The sequence below is a fragment of the Heterodontus francisci genome, chromosome 4, assembly GCF_036365525.1.
Source record: "Heterodontus francisci isolate sHetFra1 chromosome 4, sHetFra1.hap1, whole genome shotgun sequence".
Classification (NCBI taxonomy): domain Eukaryota; kingdom Metazoa; phylum Chordata; class Chondrichthyes; order Heterodontiformes; family Heterodontidae; genus Heterodontus; species Heterodontus francisci.
This window is the reverse complement of record NC_090374.1, coordinates 77343411-77364010: the sequence shown is the minus strand read 5'-3', so window position 1 is coordinate 77364010 and position 20600 is coordinate 77343411.

Below are 20600 nucleotides of genomic sequence, written 5' to 3'. Positions count from 1 at the left end.
ATTTTGCAGGTTGTTTATCGCACAGTTAACTGCAGAGTGAAGATTCTATTCTGCCCGAACATTGTGCTTTAGCCAAACTTCTTTGAATAGGAAACTTCTTGCCACCACCCATAACTACAATGCTTGTGTTTTCTGCTTCGCACAGCAGACATCCATGTGTCCTGTTCAAGTGAGAATGTGACAATTGCTGAATTGGGAGAAGTTTTGAGCAGTAGGCCTGCAAGTGCTATTAACTGGGGCAATATCACCCAAGTTTCTTTTCAGGCTGATCTTCGCAGCCAGGAGACTGGACGTAGTTATCCCATTAGTCTGGGTTAGAGTTGCGACCAGGTTCCAGAAGTGAATGGACAGTGTTTAATCTGCTTCAACATCCAGTCCTCATACATTTTCAGTCCAAAAGTTTAACCCATCTGCTACAGCAGTAAGAAGAGTTCCATTTTTATTTCAATTGTTATTTTGGCACCATGCTAGAACTGCATTGCTTTTTACTTAAACTGGTTCTATGCAGAAACATTTAGTACTGCCTAAATTTTTTTCTTGTATTTTAACCATTGTCATCTGCAAGCTATCTGCTTATTTAAGACAATTTCTTTATTAGGTACAAGTACACCTCCTGAAGTGTTCATAATAAATCAAATGTAACAATGTCCCCCATATGAATTTTTTTTTTAATTCATTCTTGAGATGTGAGCATCGCTGGCAAGGTCAGCTTTAATTACCGTGAGAAGGTGATAGTGTGCCACCTTCTTGAACTGCTACAATCTCTGTGGCGTGGGTACACCTGCAGCGCAGTTAGGAGTGCAGTGTGTTCAGTCAAATGATTTGCAAAGTGTCTCTGATTTTAAAGTGATTGGTAGAAGGATTAGAGGGACGATGAGGAAATATTTTTTACCCAAAGGCTGGTAGGGGCCTGGAACTCACTGCCTGAAAAGGTAGTCGAAGCAGAAGCCCTCAACTTATTCAAGTCCTAGGTCCTAAACTAGCAAAAAATATAAAAACAGATTGTTACCCTTCCATCAGTAGTAGGGAAATGCTCGAATCTATTCTAAAGGATGATGATCTGATTGGGCATAGTCAACATGGATTTCTGAATGGGAAATCATGTTTGACAAACCTGTTGGGAGTTTTTTGAGGATGTTACTAACAGAATTGTTTAAAGGGGAGTTGGTGGATGTAGTATTCTTGGATTTTCAGAAGGCTTTTGATAAAGATCCCCACAGGAGGTTGGTTAGTAAAATTTAAAGTACATGGGATAGAAGGTAATATACTGGCATGGATTAGTTAACAGGCAGAAAACAGTAGGAATAAATGGGTCTGTTACGACCAGGTGAGAAAGGTGGCTAGGGGTCCCTTTCAGCCTTAACTAGTCTTATCGCAACAGTGTTTAATTTTAAACGCTTATTAGCTTCCCCCTTGGTGAATCCTTGTTCACCGCTTTCCAATTATAAGGCAAAGAAACCAGGACAAACAGGCTTTCTTAGGGTTAAAGCGTTGAAATTTATTAAACTTAAACTCTAATTCAGTTGACACTTAGGGATACACGATGCGCCCACGCTAGCATGCATACATGATGCACACATGCAAATAGAGACAGAAAAGAGCAGAAGAAAAATAAAGCGGAAAGGTTTGAGGCAATATCTGAAGCATTTTTGTTACGGTTCTTTGAGCTCACTGTCGTGTCCTTGATTGTAGATAGATCTTGCTTTTTTTGGGGGTTCTGTATTCTTCTTAAACTTTGTTCGCTGTAGGAGACCTTTCTCTCTTGGGATTCATATGGCTTCAGTGGATTTGGAGTTCCGTGAGAAAGTGATGGAGAGCCAGACAGGAGCGATCTTCTCAGACCAGGAGCAAATAGACACTCTCCGTTCAAACTGTTTGTACAATTCAGAAAACCCCAGGTTGCCAAGCAGGTTAGTCATGTGACTAATTGGTCTGACCATGTCCTGGATTATATCACCTTAGTAGTCTCTGGAATGCTCCTCTTACACAATACCTGGTGATCAAGGTCCATTGGGGGTTGAATATGTCAAGGAATGGTCCTTTTCCAATCACCATCTGTTAATATGAAAATGACTTTTCCAGTGACAGCTAATCTGTTTAACAAGTCCTTTCTTCACTCCAGTAACAGTTTAAAATCAATGTTCATGACAAAATTAATGTACCTCATTCTTGGGAGGTGGGGGCTGAGCATGACAGGATCATTCTCCCGTTGGTAGGCTGTGACTAGTGGGTTACCACAAGGATCAGTACTTAGGCCCCCAGCTGTTCACGATATATATCAATGATTTGGATGTGGGGACCAAATGTCATATTTACAAGTTCGCGGATGACACAATACTAGGTGGGAATGTATGTTATGAGGAAGATGCAAAGCGGCTTCTAGGGGATTTGCACAGGCTAAGTGAATGGGCAAGAATATGGCAGATGGAATATAATGTGGAAAAATATGAGGTTATCCACTTTGGTAGGAAGAATAGATGTGCAGAGTATTTCTTAAATGTTAAGAGATTAGAAAGAGTAGATCAGGGTTGTCCAACATTTTCAGGCAAAGGGCCGCATTGCAATTTTTGCTCAGCCCCGGGGGCCGGTTGTAAATTTTGAAAGATAAAGACACTGAAAACTTATCTTACTAATAAAAACAATAAATGTGCATTTTTGTGAAGAAGCTTTAAATGAGAAGACTAATTTATTGACTTACTTTCTCGACACTATATTGAAAACAGATTTCGTGACATACCTGGCATTGCTTTTGCTTTAATAAGTAGTCAATCACTGCACATTTGATGTAGTGATGCAGAGTATTCTGGATAGATGTCCACCTTTCAGGAGACACCTTGATCTTGCTTCCCCTTCTCCCTGCGCTCTGTGTGTGTATGTGTCTTGTTCTCTCTTCCCTCCACCAGCTCCTTCCCCTCTAGGACTAGGGGGACACATTGAAAGTTTTGTGCAAAAGATGCAGGGGGAATATGAGGAAGCACTTTTTTATGCAAAGGGTGGTAATGACCTGGAACTCACTGCCCACAAGGGTGGTGGAAGTGGAGACGATCAATGACTTCAAGTTGGATGAAAGAAATAGACTGGCAGGGCTCCCCTCTCAACACCCCCCCCCCCCCCACCCACCCCCGTGTGTCTCCAGTGTTCCCCACTCTCTCTGTTTCCCCCCCCCCACCCCGTGTCTCCAGTGTTCCCCACTCTCTCTGTTCCCCACCCCCCCATCACTCTTCCCCCCCCCCCCCCCCACTCTCTGTCTCTCCTCCTTTCTCTGTCACCCCCTCTCACACAGTTGCAGTGTGGAACTTTTTATTTATTTAGAGATACAGCACTGAAACAAGCCCTTCGGCCCACTGAGTCTGCTGACCAACGACCACCCATTTATACTAATCCTACATTGATCCCATATTCTCTACCACATCCCCACCATTCTCCTACCACCTACCTACACTAGGGGCAATTTATAATGGCCAATTTACCTATCAACCTGCAAGTCTTTGGAGGTGGGAGGAAACCAGAGCACCCGACGGAAACCCACGCAGATCCAGGGAGAACTTGCAAACTCCGCACAGGCAGTACCCAGAACTGAACCCAGGTCACTGGAGCTGTGAGGCTGCGGTGCTCACCACTGTGCCGCCCGAACTTTTCTAAAGTTCTTTTAAAAGTCAGTTCTTTTTTTTAAAAAGATTGTCAGTTTCAGCAGGAACAGCCATTTCCCAACAGACTCGCCGTTTTCCAGCTAGCTTTTTTTTTAAAGTCAGAACCCACCGGAAAACCCCAACTCTGTTGGGAAACTGCTGCTCCCAATGTCAGCAGCTGTCACCTGTGAACCTGACAACGATCTTTTTTAATTTTAAAAGAACTGACTTTTAAAAGAGAGTTCCACACACTGCAACTGTGTGAGAGTCAGCAGCTGTCGCCTGTGAAACTGAATAGTTTAAAAGACGGACTGACAATGAGAAATTTCTCATCTCCAGTCATGGTGAGAATGAGGAACAGTCCCGGGAACAGTTATACAGCCGAGGGCTGGATGGAAGCGTTTGGCGGGCTGGATCCAACCATGGTGTAGATGTACAAAGGGACCTGGGTGTCATCGTCAATAAGTCACTGAAAGCTAACATGCAGGTTCAGCAAGCAATCAGGAAAGCTAATAGTATGATAGCCTTTATCGCAAGAGCAATTGAGTACAGGAGTAGCGAAGTCTTGCTTCAATTGTAGAGAACCTTGGTTAGACCGCACCTGGAGTAGTGAGCAGTTTTGATCCCCTTACCTTAGGAAGGATATTATTACCATAGAGGAGTTGCAACGAAGGTTCACCAGACTTGTCCTTTGAAGAGAGATTGGGAAACTGGGCCTGTATTCTCTAGAGTTTCGAAGAATGAGAGGTGATCACATTGAAACCTACAAAATACTTAAAGGGAGAGAAAGGGTAATGTTTCCCCTGGTTGGGGAGTCTAAAACCAGGGGGCACAATTTCAAAATAAGGGGGAAGCCTCTTAGGACAGAGATGAGGAGAAATTTCTTTACTCAGAGGGTTATGAATCTTTGGAAATCTCTACCCAAGAGGGCTGTGGAAGCTCAGTCATTGAGTATGTTTAAAGCAGAGATTGACAGATTTCTAAATACCAATGACAAAGGGATATGGGGATAGTGTGGGGAAAAAAGCATTGCAGTGGATGATCAGCCATGATCGTATTGAATGGCAGTGCAGGCTCAATGTATTGAATGGCAGTGCAGGCTCGATGGGTTGAATGGCCTGCTCCAATGTTCCGATGGCCCGTAACCTCTAGAGATACTCAGGATAATTAAGAATTAATTTTATCTTAAACCTAATCTGTCTTTTATTTAGCAGATTAACTTAACAGTTTCTGTTAGGGTTGGGGAAGGTCAGTTTTAGACCAGCTTTAAACAGGGTTCACTCAGGCTCTGCTTGCAGCTGCACCTTGTTAATTAGAGAATTGGCTTAAACCAGTTTTCAGAGGCTAGAGTCAGTCAGTATAAAAGTGAGCCATCTTACAGTGCTGACTTGGGTTGCATTAGAGTGCTAAAGTGGAAGTTTGGTAACTGAGGAAGTTCGGTGAGGAGCTCCTTTCATTTCCTACCTGTCCTCAGAGTGAGGGGAGCCAAGAGCTTCCAAAGAGCACAGCTGACTGGGAGAAGACTCGGAGGGCGGAGTTCCGGGCCGCTAAGTATAAAAAACTTAGCTCGGGGTTTTGTGGCCTGCATCCAGGGAGAAGACTTGGAGGGCAGAGTTCCAGACCGGCAAGTATAAAAAACTTACCTCTGGTTAAAAAAAACTGAAAGTGATGTCACAGGAAAGCTGTGGTCTGATTGGCTGGTAGGGAATTTTTACTGAATTTGTAAATAAAACATTGATAAAAATTGATTAAAACCCTAATTAACTAATTAATAAGTAGAGTAACTAAACCAGAGGGAGGCGATTACTGTATTTAGTTAGCATTTAATATTTATAGTAGGAATCTAGCACTAGGGACCATATAGTTAATTATAACAATTTAGTAAGGATTTAATAAGTATTTATTTTTAATTAATTTATTAATTAGTGCAAGAAATGTCAGTTAGAGGGGTGAAATGCTTCACCTGTGAAATGTGGGAGGTCCGTGACGCTTCCAGCGTTCCGGACGACTACATCTGCAGGAAGTGTACCCAGTTGCAGCTCCTCACAGACCGCATGGATCAGTTGGAGCGACAACTGGATGCACTTAGGAGCATGCAGGTGGCAGAAAGCGTCATAGACAGGAGTTTTAGAGAAGTGGTTACACCCAAGGTGCAGGCAGATAGATGGGTGACTGCTAGAAGGGGCAGGCAGTCAGTGCAGGAATCCCCTGTGGCTATCCCCCTCTCTAACAAGTATACCGTTTTGGATACTGTTGGGGGGGATAGCCTATCAGGGGAAAACAGCAGCAGCCAGAGCAGTGGCACCACGGCTGGCACTGTTGTTCAGCAGGGAGGGACAAAGCGCAGAAGAGCAATAGTAATAGGGGACTCTATAGTCAGAGGCACAGATAGGCGCTTCTGTGGACATGAAAGAGACTCCAGGATGGTATGTTGCCTCCCTGGTGCCAGGGTCAAGGATGTCTCTGAACAGACAGGGGGCATTCTGAAGGGGGAGGGTGAACAGCCAGAGGTTGTGGTACACATCGGTACCAACGACATAGGCAGGAAGAGTGACGAGGTCCTGCAGGGGGAGTTTAGGGAGTTAGGTAGAAAGTTAAAAGACAGGACCTCTAGGGTTGTAATCTCGGGATTACCCCCTGTGCCACGTGCCAGTGAGGCTAGAAATAGGAAGATAGTGCAGCTAAACATGTGGCTGAACAGCTGGTGTAGAAGGGAGGGTTTCAGATATCTGGACCATTGGGATCTCTTCAGGGACAGATGGGACCTGTACAAGAAGGACGGGTTGCATCTAAACTGGAGGGGCACAAATATCCTGGCTGCGAGGTTTGTTAGCGTCACTCGGGAGGGTTTAAACCAGTGTGGCAGGGGGGTGGGAACCAGAGCAGTAGGACAGCAAGTGAAATAAATGACGGGGAACTAGTAAATAAGGCCAGTAAGACTAAGAAGAAGAGCAGGCAGGGAGATGTTGCGGAGCACAGCGGGATTGGTGGTCTGAAGTGCATTTGTTTCAATGCGAGAAGTATAACAGGTAAGGCAGATGAACTTAGTTCCAAGTACTAATCCAAGCTCTATGATGTTGTTGCTATTACAGAGACTTGGTTGAGGGAAGGACAGGATTGGCAGCTAAATGTTCCAGGATTTAGAAGCTTCAGGCGGGATAGAGGGGGATGTAAAAGGGGTGGGGGAGTTGCATTACTGGTTAAGGAGAATATCACAGCTGTACTGCGGGAGGACACCTCGGAGTGGTCATGCAGCGAGGCAATATGGGTGGAGCTCAGGAATAGGAAGGGTGCAGTCACGATGTTGGGGGTTTTCTACAGGCCTCCCAATAGCCAGCGGGAGGTAGAGGAGCAGATATGTAGACAGATTTTGGAAAGATGTAAAGGTAACAGGGTTGTAGTGGTGGGCGATTTTAACTTCCCCTATATTGACTGGGACTCACTTCGTGCTAGGGGCTTGGATGGGGCAGAATTTGTAAGGAGCATCCAGGAGGGCTTCTTGAAACAATATGTAGATAGTCCAACTAGGGATGGGGCCATACTGGACCTAGTATTGGGGAATGAGCCCAGCCAGGTGGTCGAAGTTTCAGTCGGGGAGAATTTCGGGAGCAGTGACCATAATTCCACAAGTTTTAAGGTACTTGTGGATAAGGATAAGAGTAGTCCTTGGGTGAAGGTGCTAAATTGGGGGAAGGCTAATTATAACAATATTAGGCAGGAACTGAAGAATTTAGATTGGGGGCAGCTGTTTGAGGGTAAATCAACATCTGACATGTGGGAGTCTTTCAAACGTCAGTTGATTAGAATCCAGGACCAGCATGTTCCTGTGAGGAAGAAGGATAAGTTTGGCAAGTTTCCAGAACCTTGGATAACGTGGGATATTGTGAGCCTAGTCAAAAAGAAAAAGGAAGCATTCATAAGGGCTGGAAGGCTAGGAACAGACGAATCCCTTGAGGAATATAAAGACAGTAGGAAGGAACTTAAGCAAGGAGTCAGGAGGGCTAAAAGGGGTCATGAAAAGCCATTGGCAAACAGGATTAAGGAAAATCCCAAGGCTTTTTTTACGTATATAAAGAGCAAGAGGGTAACGAGGGAAAGGGTTGGCCCACTCAAGGACAGAGAAGGGAATCTATGTGTGGAGCCAGAGGAAATGGGCGAGGTACTAAATGAGTACTTTGCATCAGTATTCACCAAAGAGAAGGACTTGGTGTATGATGAGCTGAGGGAAGGGAGTGTAGATAATCTCAGCCATCTCATTATCAAAAAGGAGGAGATGTTGGGTGTCTTACAAAGCATTAAGGTGGATAGGTCCCCAGGGCCTGATGGGATCTACCCCAGAATATTGAGGGAGGCACGGGAAGAAATTGCTGGCGCCTTGACAGAAATCTTTGCATCCTCATTGGCTACAGGTGAGGTCCCAGAGGACTGGAGAATAGCCAATGTTGTTCCTTTGTTTAAGAAGGATAGAAAGGATAATCCAGGAAATTATAGGCCGGTGAACCTTACGTCAGTGGTAGGGAAATTATTAGAGAGGATTCTTCGGGACAGGATTTACTCCCATTTGGAAACAAACAAACTTATTAGCGAGAGGCAGCATGGTTTTGTGAAGGGGAGGTCGTGTCTCACTAACTTGATTGAGTTTTTTGAGGAAGTGACAAAGATGATTGATGAAGGAAGGGCAGTGGATGTTATCTATATGGACTTCAGTAAAGCCTTTGACAAGGTCCCTCATGGCAGACTGGTACAAAAGGTGAAGTCACACGGGATCAGAGGTGAGCTGGCAAGATGGATACAGAGCTGGCTCTGTCATAGAAGACAGAGGGTAGCAGTGGAAGGGTGCTTTTCTGAATGGAGGGATGTGACTAGTGGTGTTCCGCAGGGATCAGTGCTGGGACCTTTGCTGTTTGTATTATATATAAATGAGTTGGAGGAAAATGTAGCTGGTCTGATTAGTAAGTTTGCGGACAACACAAAGGTTGGAGGAGTTGCGGATAGCGATGAGGATTGTCAGAGGATACAGCAGGATATAGATCAGTTGGAGACTTGGGCGGAGAAATGGCAGATGGAGTTTAATCCGATCAAATGTGAGGTAATGCATTTTGGAAGATCTAATGCAGGTGGGAAGTATACAGTAAATGGCAGACGTCTTAGGAGTATTAACAGGTAGAAAGATCTGGGCGTACAGGTACACAGGTCACTGAAAGTGGCAACGCAGGTGGATAAGGTAGTCAAGAAGGCATACGGCATGCTTGCCTTCATGGTTGGGGCATAGAGTATAAAAATTGGCAAGTCATGCTGCAGCTGTGCAGAACTTTAGTTAGGCCACACTTAGAATATTGCGTGCAATTCTGGTCGCCACACTACCAGAAGGCCGTGGAGGCTTTGGAGAGGGTACAGAAGAGGTTTACCAGGATGTTGCCTGGTCTGGAGGGCATTAGCTATGAGGAGAGGTTGGATAAACTCGGATTGTTTTCACTGGAACGACGGAGGTGGAGGAGCGACATGGTAGAGGTTTACAAAGTTATGAGCGGCATGGACAGAGTGGATAGTCAGAAGCTTTTTCCCAGAGTGGAAGAGTCAGTTACTAGGGGACATAGGTTTAAGGTGATAGGGGCAAAGTTTAGAGGGGATGTGCGAGGCAAGTTCTTTACACAGAGGTTGGTGAGTGCCTGGAACTTGCTGCCGGGGGAGGTGGTGGAAGCAGGTACGATAGCGACGTTTAAGAGGCATCTTGACAAATACATGAATAGGATGGGAATAGAGGGATACGGTCCCCGGAAGTGCAAAAGGTTTTAGTTTAGGCAGGCATCAAGATCGGCGCAGGCTTGGAGGGCCGAATGGCCTGTTCCTGTGCTGTACTGTTCTTTGTTGTTCTTTGATACGGACCAAGTACTGGAAAATGGGATTACAGTGGGATGGCGAGGGGCGGGGTGGGGGGGGGTGGGGCGGGGGGGGGGTGGTTGGACGTGCCCATCGTTTACCTGCTCCCACTGGCATTTTACCAGTGACAGAGGTGGTGGTGGTTGGCCTGCCTGCCCTTTGGCCAACTGAGGCCCATAAGTGGCCAATTAATGGCCACATAGGGCCTTTTGCTGAAGGACATACCTGCCAGACTGGGCCTGCAGCAGGTGGTGAGGGAACCAACAAGAGGGAAAAACATGCTCGGCCTTGTCCTCACCATTCCACCTGTTGCAGATGCATCTATCCGTAACAGTATTGGTAGGAGTGATCAACTTGTAAAAACAGAGTCCCATCTTCACACAGAGAATATCCTCCATCATATGTGGCATTATCACCGTGCTAAATGGAATAGATTCAGTAGATTCAGAAGAGATCTGGCAGTTCAAAACTAAGCATCCATGAAGCACTGTGGACCATTAGCAGCACAGAATTGTGTTCAACCACAATCTGTAACCTCATAGCCTGGCATATCCCTCACTCTACCATTACCATCAAACCAGGGGATCAACCCTGATTCAACAAGGAGTGTAGGAGAGCATGCCAGGAGCAGCACCAGGCATACCTAAAAATGAGGTGTCAACCAAGTGAAGCTGCAACACAGGACTACTTCCTTGCCAAACAGCGGAAGCAGCATGCAATAGACAAAGCTAAGCAATCCCATGACTCACAGATCAGATCAAAGCTCTGCAGCCCTGCCACATCTAGTCGTGAATGGTGATGGGCATTTAAACAACTAACAAGAGGAGGAGGCTCTACAAATAGCACCATTCTCAATTTGGGGGAGCCCAGCACATCAGTGCAAAAGACAAGACTGAAGCACTTCAGCCAGAAGTGTCAAGTGGATGATCCATCTTGGCTTTCTCCTGAGGTCCCCAGCATCACAGATGCCAGTCTTCAGTGAATCTGATTCACTCCACGTGATATCAAGAAACGGTGGAAGGCACGGGATACTGCAAAGGCTATGGATCCTGACAATATCCCAGCTGTAGCACTGAAGACTTGAGCTGCAGAACTAGTTGTGCCCCTAGCCAATCTGTTCCAGTATGGCTACAATACTGGCATCTACCCAACAATATAGAAAATTGCCCAGGTGCATCCTGTCCACAAAAAGCAGGCCAAATCTAATGCAGCCAATTACCACTCCATCAGTCTACTCTCGATCATGAGCAAAATGATGGAAGGTGCCGTCAACAGTGCTATCAAACGGCACTTAGCAATAACCTGCTCACCGATGCTCAGTTTGGGTTCCACCAGGGCCACTCGGCTCCTGACTTCATTACAGTCTTGGTCCAAACATGGACAAAAGGGCTGAACGCAAGAGGTAAGGTGAAAGTGATTCCTTGGATATCAGGACAGCATTTGACTAAGTGTGGCATCAAGGAGCCCTCGCCAAACTGAAGTCAATGGGCATCAAAGGTAAACTCTCCACTGAATGGAGTCATACCTAGCACAAAGGAAGATGGTTGCGGTTGTTGGAGGGCAATCATCTCAGCCCCATAACATCACTACAGGAGTTCCTCAGGGTAAAATGATAGAAAGTTTGCGACACAGAAAGAGGCTACTTGGCACATCGTATCGGTGCCGGTAGTGTCCTAAGCCCAAATATCTTCAGCTGCTTCATCAATGACCTTCCATCCATCATAAGATCAGAGACTGAAGTAGCCCGTGTCCATATGCAGCAAGACCTGGACAACATTTAGGCTTGGGCTGATAAGTGGCTAGTAACATTCGCACCACACAGGTTCCAGGCAACGACTATCTCCAATAAGAGAGAATCTATCCACCTCCCCTTGACATTCAACGGCATTACCATAGCTGAATCCACCACTATCAACATCCTAGGGATTACCATTGACCAGAAACTGAACTGGGGCAACCACATAAATACTATGGCTACAAGAGCTGGTCAGAGGCTGGCAATTCTGCAGTGAGTAACTCACCTCCTGACTCCCCAAAGCCTGTCCACCATCTACAAGGCACAAGTCTTGGTTGGTAGGTAAATTGGCCATTATAAATTGCCCCTAGTATAGGTAGGTGGTAGGGAAATATAGGGACAGGTGGGGATGTGGTAGGAATATGGGATTAGTGTAGGATTAGTATAAATGGGTGGTTGATGGTTGGCACAGACTCGGTGGGCCGAAGGGCCTGTTTCAGTGCTGTATCTCTAAAAAAAAAAAGTCAGGAGTGTGATGGAATACTCTCCACTTGCCTGGATGAGTGTGGCTCCAACAACATTTTGGAAGCTCGACAGCATCCAGGACAAAGCAGCCCGCTTGATTGGCACCCCATCCATCGCCTTAAACATTCACTCTCTTCAGCACCGACGCACAGTGGCAGCAGTGTGTACCATCTACTAGATGCACTGCAGCAACTTGCCATGCCTCCTTCAACAGCACGTTCCAAACCTGCAACTTCTTCCACGAATCAAGTACATGGACAGTAGATGCATGGGAGCACCACTACCTGCTAGTTCCCCTCCAAGTCACACACCACCCTGACTTAGAAATATATCACTGTTCCTTCACTGTCATTGGATCACAGTCCTAAACTCCTTCCCTAACAGCACTGTGGGTGTACCCGCACCAGATCGACTGCAGTGGTTCAAGAAGGCAGCTCACCACCACCTTCTCAAGGGCAATTAGGGATGGGCAACAAATGCTGGCTTTTCCAGCAATGCCCACATCCCAGGAAACAAATGAAAAAAAAGTGCTTTAATCACAAATTATTACAAAAGAGAAATACTATTCTGTCCATGTTATTTCATCCAGCCAGAAAGACACCAAAGTTCCTTCCCCCCTGCTCCCATTTCAGCTCCTACCATCTAGAAGTCAATTCCATGTATTGATAATTCTTCATCTGAGGAAGATCTTACTTGTATCAGTCCTAAATTGCCTTTACTAGTTTTGAACTTGGCTCAAACCTTTGACATTGGGGATCAGTCTCATACCACTTCTCTACATTGCCTCCAGCTCTCAGGGGGCAAAGCCTACCAATTGGCTCCCTGACTTGACCATCAGTGTTCTTCTGGGGTGGCCAGTGCAAGCTAATGCCAATGGGGAAAGTCCTAATTACCCCCACCCCACCCTCACCCACCCACATGCATCCGTCTTACCACCCAGAGATGGCCTCAATTGTTGTAAATGAGGTAGGTGCCTAGTGGAAGACTCTTCCACTTCATTTTATCTTAATTACATAACTGCTAAAAGCCTTGGCTTTTGCTCTGTATTGCTGGCATCACAGGATACCCTGATTCTTCCAGCATCTATAGGAGGAAGAGAGAGAGAGCAGTTAGAATGGGTTGATGAAGAAATGTCACTTTCAGTAGAAGTGACCTTATAGTTCACTGATGGGTGATGCAGTGTACAGCTGGATGAGAAAGGGAAACAATGTCATTGTGAGCAAGAATTATCCACCCTACTTGCATATCTCTGACACTATGGCGGCCCTCTCTAGGACTTAAAGAACTTGTTCCTCATAGTTGGTAAGGGAAGAAGGTTTGGAGGTCTGTTATCTCATATTGTGCACTGTTTTCACCATGATCTGCACTGAAATTCAGGTGTTAGCATAATGTGTCCCATTTAACAATCAATTTTTTTATTCTTTCTTGGGATGCGAGCATCACTGGCAAGACCAACATTTATTGCCCATCCCTAATTGCCCTTGAGCAGCTGATGGTGAGCACCCTACAACTGAGTGGCTTGCTAGGGCCATTTCAAAAGATAGTTAAGAGACAGCTACATTGCTGTGGGTCTGGAGACACATGTAGGCCAGATCAGGTAAGGATGGCAGATTACCTCCCCTGAGGGGCATTAGTGAACCACATAGGGTTTTATGACAGTCTAGTAATTTTGTGATCATTATTAGTGAGACTAGCATCTGATTGCAGATTTATTGATTAATTGAATTTAAATTCCCCCAGCTGGCATGATGGGATTTAAACTCATGTCTCTGGAGTATTAGTCTGGACCCCTGGATTACTAGTCCAGTAACATTACCACTATGCTACTGTTACCCCCAATTATATGGAAATTTATAATCTATGAGAGGTCATTAATGATGTAAATCCATACAAGGCTACGAAAGATAGTACACTCACAATGAAGGCTGGGGGGAGTCAAAAACACATTTCACTGCATCCTAGGCATTGGTTAGAAAAAAATTTGAGTACTTTGACCTCCCCTCACACTGTTAGTATGTGTGGAAGGCAAACTGATTACAGTACATTCTTGGAAGGTGTCACCAGATTGGACAAGCCTGTCAAAACTTTCTGACACCAGTTGGCTGCGCATGTATTGTCAGAATTGGCAGAGAGTACCTTAGCCAACTCCATCCATTGCCCCTGCATTGCTCTCATTGAAATCCTGGATTGCAATATACTAAAATGGACGTCCTTCTGTTTTCACAAAAGCAAAACACTGCGGATGCTGGAAATCTTAAATAAAAACAGAAAATGCTGGAAATACTCAGCACATCAGGCAGCAGCTGAAGAAAGGTCATGACCTGAAACATTAACTCTGTTTCTGTCTCCACAGATGCTGCCTGACCTGCTGAGTATTTCCTTCCTTATGTCGTGCTTCATTTAGCAGTGACATCTGTGAATCTAGGGGCTCACAGCCCTCATACAGATCTGACATATTATTTTATCAGTGACTGTATTGTTATGCTTTCAGATGCTGGGATCATAGGAACAGGAGTAGGCCATTTAGAACATGTTCTGCCATTCAATGAGATAGTGGCTGAACTCCATAAACCTGCCATTGTCCATATCCCTTAATAAAGTGTTTCCTAATTTTACTCCTGAAAGGTCTGGCTCTAATTTTTTGACTATGCCTCCTAGTTCTAGACTCCCCAACTAGTGGAAATGGTTTCTCCCAATCTGCCCTACCTGTTCCCCTTAATACCTTGAAAACTTAAATCAAATCACCCCTTAACTTTCTAAATTCCAGTTTATTATCTTCAACATTTAGAGTTTATTCTGAAACCAAGTTCGATCAAATGCAGAAAATTAAAAGATCTTACCTAAAATGTTAACCTTGGTTTCATTTTCAGGTGCTGACTAATCTATTCTGCATCTATTTTGATTTAATGTTGCCCTGATTTTGCAATGGCATTAAAATTGGAGTTATACACATAACTATGGGTGTACCTGTGCTGGCAGCAAGGGCAGTTAGCATTGTAATATAATGTACATAAACTGTTGCTGGGTAGATTATGTATATAGAACTTAAGCATCATCACAGGATGTGATGTCATGAGTCTGAACTTCATGTTTCTCAATGTTAATGTAAATGCCTTAGAGATAAGACTCCTGTAAATAAACTCCTGTTACTTTGACCCAAAGTCTACTTTCCTCATTTAAAATTAACAGCACACTGACCAGAATAGTATATGGTGGCAGCGGTAAAAATGACTTTGTAGGGTAAAGATAGAAGATATTGAAAACATCAGAGAGAAGCATGGAAAAGTCGATACCCTTACCGGAGAACTTTGAGTGAGCGGCAGGGCCCAACCAGGCTGAGGCATGGCCGAGATGGATTTGAAGATTGGATAGGTATCATTCTGCTTCGGATCTAGCAGCACGAGCAGAGAGGGAACAGGTCAGTACCCAACACCATGGGAGACAGGGCGGATTACATTTTAACTACCCTGGGAATTGATGAAAAGGATGCCCATATGGAAAGTAATAAAAGCCTTGGTAGGATACTGTAAGATCAAAAAGAATGTTATTGTGGAAAAAGTGAAATTCAACAAACATACCCAAAAAGATGGTGAAAGTATCGATTCATTCATTAATGATCTCTATAAGATAGCAGAAGATTGCGACTACGGGAGCTTGCGCAATTCGGGACAGAATAGTAGTTGGAGTCATAGATAAAGTGCTGTCAGACCAGCTTCAGTTGAAAGAGGATTTGACTTTTCAAAAAGCCATTCTGTTGAGGAGGCAGGCAGAAGTCTGAAACTTAATCGACTACTAATTCGGTGGAATCGGGGGAGTCCAACCTTGAAAATTCTAGAATCAGTTGAGTCTGTGGAGAAGACAGAGAATAATGGTGCCAGAAAGACTGAGAGGTGGCAAGACACCTACAGGCAGCAATACTGAATTGCAGTAGGTGTGGCCGAGAGAGGCACTGGTGTCCAGCCAGGGAAGCTGAATGTTTCTGGTGCAAGAAAAGGAGGCACTTTCAGCAGGTCTGTCACATCAGGAAACAAACATCACAGGCAAGGGAAAAAAATGAAATAAAAGAAAAAATTAATTAATATTCCCTTCCTTGAGGAAGTGCAAGAGAAAAATAAAGATTGCTGGGAAGCAGAATTCTTAGTGGGGAAAAGTAAAACAAACTTAAAAGTTAGATACAGGAGAGGCAGTTTCTGTTCTATCTGACAAAACACCATGGCTTAGGAAAACCAACAAGAAATTATACAGGCCAGGAGGAATTCAATTAAGGGTTGTAGGAGAAATACAAACAACCTAATCATGGGTTGCACAGTGGCGCAGTGATTAGCACCACAGCCTCACAGCTCCAGCGACCCGGGTTTGATTCTGGGTACTGCCTTTGCGGAGTTTGCAAGTTCTCCCTGTTACCGCGTGGGTTTCCGCCGGGTGCTCCAGTTTCCTCCCACAGCCAAAGACTTGCAGGTTGATAGGTAAATTGGCCATTGTAAATTGCCCCTAGTGTAGGTAGGTGGTAGGAGAATTGAGGGAAGGTGGGGATGTGGTTGGGATTAATGTAGGATTAGTATAAATGGTTGGTCGGTACAGACTCGGTGGACCGAAGGGCCTGGTTCACACCTTCCCTTAATTCTCCTACCACCTACCTACACTAGGGGCAATTTACCTATCAACCCGCAAGTTTTTGGCTGTGGGAAGAAACCGGAACACGCGGCAGAAACCCACACAGTCACAGGGAGAACTTGCAAACTCCGCACAGGTAGTACCCAGAACTGGACCCGGGTTGCTGGAGCTGTGAGGCTGCGGTGCTAACCACTGCGCCACTGTGCCGCCTTAAGAAAATATCATGAGCAAAGAAGCCATCTTACTATTCTAGACGATTTACTAGTGTACAATGAAAGACTAGTTATTCCAAGGGCTTTAAGGTTGTACATCCTACAGAAACTACACCAAGGGCACTTAGGAGTCACCAAGTGTAGAGCAAGAATGAGAAACTCGGTATGGTGGCCAGATGTTTCCAAGGAGATCAAAGACATGATTTCCAGGTGTATTACATGTGTTATTAACAGACAGGACACGAGAGAGCCATTGATGTCATCTTTGTTTGCATCCAGGCCATGGCAACGCCTTGGAATGGACCTGTTTGAACATAAAGGGAAGATTTTACTTATTGTCGTTGACTATTAATCCAGATGGGTTGAAGTCAAACCAATACATGGCCAGAGTTCTGAAGCCGTAATCAAATCATTAAAAGAAATTTTCATCACACATGGCGTTCCTGAACTAGTGATTTCTGATAATGATCCACAATTCACAGAAACATATGGGTTTGCCCGTGTTACAAGTTCACAGAGGTACCCCCAAGGCAATAGAGAAATGGAGAGAGGTGTTCGAACCATGAAAATGCTACTGAAAAGAAATGAGGATTTTCAGCTCGCGCTATTAAACTATTGATCAACACCATTCCAGAACAGGTTGTCTCCATGTGAGTTGCGATTGGGTAGGAGGTTAAGGACACAACTACCCACACTCCCAAGCACCCTTCAGCCATGAACTGGTGCTGAGGACCAGGAAAGGGTGAGGTGAGAGAAGAGAAAGAAAGGTCAACCCAAATGAAGAATCATGATAGATGTTACAGAGCAAAAAATTTGAACAGACCTGCACCTGGAGACTTGGTTTAGATTAAAGATTAGGGTTGATATGGGGAATTGAAGGAGAAATCTTCATATCCTCAATCATACATAGTCCAGACAGACCAGGGATGGATAAGGAGAAATAGTAGTGACATCACAGAAAAGACAAATGGGAAAAAAATCAAGAAAATCAGCTACCAGGGAGAGCTGATGAACTGGTGGTACAACCAACAACAGATCACTCAGACAGTAGAGAACCTGAGTCATCCAGTAGTTCCACTCACCCACAGGAAAGTGAAGAAGAACAGAAAGACCCAATACCCCAAACAAGTGAAAGAAGAATATGCTATGGGAGAGTTGAGAACACCTCACAGTGTTACAGACCTGATGAATGAAGTCAGAGACTTGAGAGGAGATGTAGTATAATGTACATAAGTTGTAGATGGGTACATTATGTATATAGACCTTAAGCATCATCACAGGATGTGATGTCATGAGTCTGAACCTCATGTTGCTCAGTGTTAATGTAGATGCCTTAGAAATAAGACCCCTGTAAATAAACTCCTGTTACTTTGACCTAAAGTCTACTATCCTCATTTACTATTAACAGCTCGCTGACCAGTATGGTATAGGCATCACCAAATCTTGCATGGTTAGCTCTTTCTACACACTTTAATAGCTTCCTTGCACATGAAATAAGGTTAGCAGTGCAATTGGCTGTGGGGGGAGGGGGGAAAAGGGGGAAGGGGGGGCAAATCCAATGAAGCAGCAGTGTCCAAGGGGCTGTTGTTTGTAATTGAAGCGAGGACATTTTTTGATGCAGCTAAAATTCTGCTTGCATTGGAAGAATAGTGACTAGCTTTAAAAAAAACATTCCCAGAGTTGTAGGGAGAAAATAATGCCAGGAAACATAAGTATTCCCCAACTATTGACACTATAGAGACACTGCCTAGAAATGCATGGAAGGAGGCTGAACCTTTTTGGAGATGAAGGCAACCTTCCTGTGAAAGTATAGTAGCCACTGAATGTCAGCCCAGTATTTAGAATTTAGAGTTTTGTCTCCTCGCTAGGGTGATGATGGTGGGAAGCATACCACTCTCATCGGAAAAGAGTAAGTATCCTGCTGGATGTCAACCTAGTTTCAGACATTGTAACTCTCATTTCCTCTTGCCAGGACTGACTAAAATGGAACTTGAACATCAAACCTCCTAACTCAGGTGGGAATGCTAGGTTAAGAAGTAGGTGAGGCATATTTTAGTGGGACACCAGTGGGAAGCACAGTGATAGGCACTAGAAGCACTTCATACTGTAAATAGCATTTAATAAATTTTAAGCACTTTATCCCTCTTTAGTGCAGACAGTTGAAAGGGCCACATTAAGGTAACAACTTATTGTGAGATTGTGATGGAAATGTATAGCATGTTGCTTTGGAATACACTGGGGTTTTATTTGTCTGCTATGTCTGGACTGGGGCTAGATCTGTAAATTACTGGAAGAAGTTCTAAACGTGACTGCCACATTAATCTTCCAGGGTGCACATCTGCTTCCTCCATTTCCTCCTTTTCCTCATTCTCCTGCTTTACTATTGCTGCACCTGGGCCTCTTCGTCCTGCTGCATACTTACTGCACTTTGTATGGAACTTGAAGCAGCCCATAACTACTTTGGACACTTTGTCTGGGCTGCAGAATACTATGCCTTACTGGTCCAAGCAGCAGAAATTTTGCTTACGTATTCGACTGTGTGCTCTACAGTAGTCCTCAACAAGTTATATGCTACATCGTATCTCCATTCCATTGCCACTCAAAGGTTTCTCAGTGGATATAGCAGTCATCGCATTAGAAGACAGCTGGAGTTTCCCAGCAGCTATCTGTCCAATCTATGTAAGCCTTCAAATATTAGGGGTACCATGGATTCTTGGGGTTACCTGTCCAACTGGCATGCCCCTGGTGCTGGGTCCTACTGCAAAATGACGAACGATTTGCATGAGGGCATTAAAAAGAATGTGAAACCCTCCAGTGTCGATTAATTAGGAGTTTCTTGGACTTCATTGTTACATTTCTGTTGTCAGACACAACATGAATAGTCAGAATGGAAGCCCTTTCTGTTGATTTAGACCATAGGTCTGATGTGAGAAGCCTTGATGCCCACGTGGGTTCTGTGTCCTGTTTAGTTGATGCCTCCTTTCAACAGTAATAGTGATGAAATTGTTGCACCTTGCAGACATGGGGGTAAATTTCCACAGGGGCTCCCATGCTCATCTGTCATAACTGTGATGGAAGATCATAAATAAAGGTTCTTAAAATTAAACCACCCCCCCCCACCCCTCCACCCCACCGGTCATCTACTCACTCAAATATCTAAGTCTGTTATTTTTTTGCTATCGACTTTCATTTCGCTTCATGATTTTCCTGCTGTCCAATCAAATTTCCTGAGCTCATAACTCCCTTCAAAATTTGCGTTTCTAAATTTGATTGATTCAATTGTATTCATTTTCTTTTCTATCAGAAGCCTTACCATAAACCCCACCATATTATGGTCACTGTTGCTAAGGTTAATTAACATTTAACCATTTAATATTGACTATCAGCACTCACCCTTATTAAAAAGTAAATCGCATTGCAACTTTTGGCAACCGCATGTGCACAGTTAAACGTGGAAATCAGGACATTATTTTCCAAGTTTACCTGCTCTTCCTGAAGCTTTGTTTTACCAGTATCTCGCCCAGAGACTCAGCATTGAAATACACGCAATGGTGTGAAGTTGGGTACTTATTTGATGAAGACCCACTCAACACGTCAAAAAAGGTTAGGGATTATCCATTCCAGTTTAAGGGAATTTTTAACAGTGAGTTAAGTCTTAATTATTGCCAAACAACATCTCTGCAAGGAAAGTTAACTTTTACAAGTATGAAGTCTCATTCTTCAGATTTTAATTATTGCCAGAGATTTTTAAAATATTAATGTTTTTACTTTGTCTTATCTCTCCCTTAATCCCACCTTTCTTTCCTTCAATTTAATTTTCTGTACATAGTTTGATTATTCTAACTTACACTTACTCATTCAGACTCTGTGTGGCTCAGTAAGGATTCTTCAATCTGTTTGCTTCAGGCAATGCACAGTTGCTTGCCATATTCAGACATGTCCCAGATCCACTGTAGTGGGTACCACACTGTTTTAGATTTCTAATTAGGGCAGCTTCCAGTACAA